Source organism: Belonocnema kinseyi, chromosome 6 (genome assembly GCF_010883055.1).
Source record: "Belonocnema kinseyi isolate 2016_QV_RU_SX_M_011 chromosome 6, B_treatae_v1, whole genome shotgun sequence".
Classification (NCBI taxonomy): Eukaryota; Metazoa; Arthropoda; class Insecta; order Hymenoptera; family Cynipidae; genus Belonocnema; species Belonocnema kinseyi.
Window position 1 is genome coordinate 130,573,431 of NC_046662.1, and position 4,004 is coordinate 130,577,434.

A 4,004-nucleotide genomic window follows, 5' to 3' on the forward strand; every position below is an offset into this window, starting at 1 on the left:
TGCGCACATCGATAATAACAGTGTACCCTTCGCCAGAGGGCCGAACGCTAAGCGCCCATGATCAGCGAATAGAACCAATCCTAGTAGCTTTAGCGACACAAGTGATGTATGTGTACGAAACACGCATCAAGAAGTGGTCAGTAACATGTTTAGCCAAACCAATGAGAATATGAGTCAACACTCATATAGCGCGCTTCTCAGAGCGGGCAAACGCTAAGCGCAGAAGATTTGAACTTGACTAAGAAATAACTTTTTCAAAGGCCTTTCACAAAAGAAATGACAGACAAACATACCGTTGTCGATGGAAATAATGAGTGAATGCTGTTTAATATATGTTTAATATGTGTGTGTGCAGCATTCACTCATTATTTCCATCGACGACGGTATGTTTGTCTGTCATTTCTTTTGTGAAAGGCCTTTAAAAAGTGATTTCTTAGTCAAGTTCTTTTTAGACGCCTTCAACTTCGAAGACCACCACTTGAAGTCGCCGATGAGAGTAGGTTATGTCTCCATTGCATTCAATCGATTCGCAATGAGATAGAGGAGCTCCAACGTGACCCAGGCTGTTTAAGACTGAATGTTCTTACACAAACAGGTAGGCAAACGTACATGTTCTGTAATGCTGATGTTAATACTCCGAGGCTTTCAATTGAATGTACAGTTAACGCTTTTATTGTCATGGACATTTTCATCCCAGAAGAAACAAGAGCATGCTTAAATTATTTGGATGAACATGGTTTCATCTTAGGCCCCTTGCTTTCTGGACTACAAGCGATTAATAGAGCGTATAGGGTTCCGGGACAGCAGTTACTTCTGTTTTTGCAGCAACTTCGTAACGAAGCAAATGTTCATGCGGCCGCGGCGTTTAATAATGAGGATAGTTTCACTGATGAAGAGTTTGAAGCTATTGCTCTTGTAACAAAGGAACAATTTAGAGAATTGTATTTATTTTGTGATCCTATTCCGCAGTTACATGGGCATGGTGCCAGATACGTGAGGAAAAAAGATCTGCTGACTTTCCTTTGCAAAATGCGTCAAGGTCTTTCTGATTAATTTCTGAAAGCGATTTTTCATTATTCGAGCCGGCAAGCTACAAGCATGGCTATTTTTACTGTAAGAGAGTCTTTAATGCAGCGATTTGTGCCTCGTAACATTGGATTTAATGCGATAAGCAGAGAGGAATTCATCGAAAGACACGTGACATCATTCGCCAATGAACTTTATATCCACAACCAGAAATTCCCAGAGCTATTGCTATCATCGATGGAACTTATACTTACATGCAGAAGAGCAGTAACTTTCGCGTACTTCGACAGTCATTCTGCAAACATAAAAAGGACGTCACTTGGTAAAACCTGCTCTCATTGTTGCTCCAGACGGATACATACTTGAAATACAAGGACCATATTTTTCTGACTTGCGAAAGAATGACGCACAAATGCTCATTAACGAATTTGAAAGAGATGCGGAAGGTATGAGAGAATTTTTTGACATTGGTGATATTTTTATAGAGGACCGTGGATATAGAGATGCCCAACCACTTTTAGAACGCTTAGGAATTGTGTCCAAGATACCACCATTTCTCCAACAAGGACAGAGCCAATTGGTAACGGAAGAAGCAAACGAAGCTCGGCTAATAACGAAATCTATATGGATAGTGGAATCCAGAAAAGTCCATTTTCAAGTTCTTCGAGAAAACCATTCCGATGGCTCATGTACACAGTCTAAGGGACTTCTTTCGTATTGCTGGTGCCATAATTAATCGATACCATCCTGTTATCGAGATGCAAGGCGCTACAGCAAAGCTTGCAAGAGAATATATAGCGAGAGCTCGTGAGCCCAATATTTTGCAAGCGCGCGTAGAAGTGGAAGAAATACGCGACATAACAATTGGCGTGTATCAAGTAGAACTTGCCCCATCTTACGTTCAAGACAAGCAGCAACGAGAAGAAGATTAGCAGTTTCAACTAGATACGCGACTTAATAAACCTGGTTTGATCACAGTACGAGTATTTTCTCGTTTCCGAAATGCGACAAGGTACCAGCTGTGGATAGCGTTCAATGAGATCGATGACATAGGACCAGAGAATAACGAAACGCTTCTCGGTTATTACTGCGCATGTAAGTCAGGGGCCAGAACTCTTGGCACTTGCGCACATATTGCGAGCGTTTTATGGTTCCTGGGTTATGCATGTCACCAGCAACACTTAAAGTATCCTCAAACTTCCTTGCTACAAAGGATTCTAGACGCTGCTAATAGAGGTGAACAAGCGAACCCGAATCAAGAGCCAGAAATAGTTTAATATTTCGCAAAAGCTACTGAGATTGGTTTTATTCGCTGATCATGGGTGCTTAGCGTTTGGTCCTCTTGCGAAGGGTACACTGTTATTATCGGAATGTGTGCACCATTTACTAATGTTACTTTGTGTACCATTTCTGCCTTTGAAAAAGTGATGAATTAGCCAAGTTGAAATCTTGGGCGCTTAGCGTTTGATCGTTTTGAGAAGCGCGCTATATGAGTCAACAGTATAGGCGAAAATGACAGACCAAGATCTGAACCGTGATTTCTATGTTGACATCGCTTTTGTAACAAAATCTGTTGTAATTCATTTTATTCACTGTTCTTGAGCGCTTAGCGCCGCATAGCACTAAAACTGTCCATTTTTTTGGATTTTTTTGTACGATTGTTTCATCCGGCACTTATAAACTTAAAAATTACAAAGTTTCAGCTAAATCCACCGAAAGCCATTTTCTCATACATTTAGTGCGGGGTCCTTTAAAGAAAATAATATAAAATATTTTCCGGAAAACCCCACCTTTTTATTTTTCTAAATATTTTTTCCAAGTTTCTACTAATTAAAAAAAGGCATCCTATTAGCATCATGTGGGTTAAACCTTTTTTGAGTTCGTAAGAGTTTTTCCCCCCTGCAAATGTAATTTTTTCATTTTTCTCGTAAACTATGAAAAATATCGATAAAGAACTAAAGACCTTTTTCATAGAACTTTTTTAGACTTGCAAACTTTTATCTTAACATCTTTTCGTAGCTATCATTGATTCCATGGAAAAGTAGAAAACTCGATTACAAAAAAAATCATTCTCCTGACTACAAAAGTGATTTAAAAAGTAACAAACTTACAAGATATCTTCATTGTCAAAGTACAAGTTTAAAAAAAAAAATAGAAAAAAAGGAAAAGCTAGGGTTTTTGAGAAAAACGATGTTTTATTATTTCAGAAAACCCGCTGCTATTTTGTTAATTTTAAACATTTTTTCTATTTTCCGGCAAGTTTTGAAAAAGTACGATGAACGCTATTAGAATCAAAAAGAAAATGATAAATATCTGAATTAGGGCAAAGGTCACAGAGGTTTAAAGAAAAATGTTAGGGTTATTTGAAAAACGAAGTACAACATTAAAATACGCATAACTTTGTAGAAAAAACTTCTTTTGCAAATCGGAAAAATACGTGTCGCCTAATTTCCCCTAAAAAACATATTTTGTCCCCGAGAGCTTCTGTGATTTCAAGTGTGATGCCGTGCCTGATTTGAAATGGATTCGGTCTATAGAAATCTTAAGTTATAAAAAATGTGTGTTTTTTTTGTCTGTATCGAAATACAAGATTTTTTCTGTCTACCTTTAAAGATAATTACATTTTTTCGTTACGGAGAACATTCTTTTTATATTGCAGAAGAAATCCTGGGGATATTATCCCAGGGGAAAAATGTTTCAGGGCCATTTAAGACCATTAAGTGTAATGAAATTACAAATTTTCGTATACTCAGTTCGATAGTAACTTGAAAAAAATTGTTAATTGTTTCACACAATTTTTTGTTTCCATGAGATTTTTTATTTTTTTTGCCTTTACATTGCATTTTTTTCAAATTGAAAACAAAGAAAATTTATTTGCAGACCTAAAACGATCTAGCGGAAACTCTGAACAATTTTTAAAAAAGAGAAGAAAATTTATTGCAGTATCTTTACACCAACGGAAGAAATGGGGGGGGGGG

General features: G+C 37.4%; 1 long non-coding RNA gene across 1 annotated transcript in view; it reads left to right on the plus strand.

Moving 5' to 3' along the window:
• The window catches only part of LOC117174202, a 36,138-nt gene that overhangs the window by 29,534 nt on the left and 2,600 nt on the right, over positions 1-4,004 (plus strand). The window lies entirely within an intron of this gene.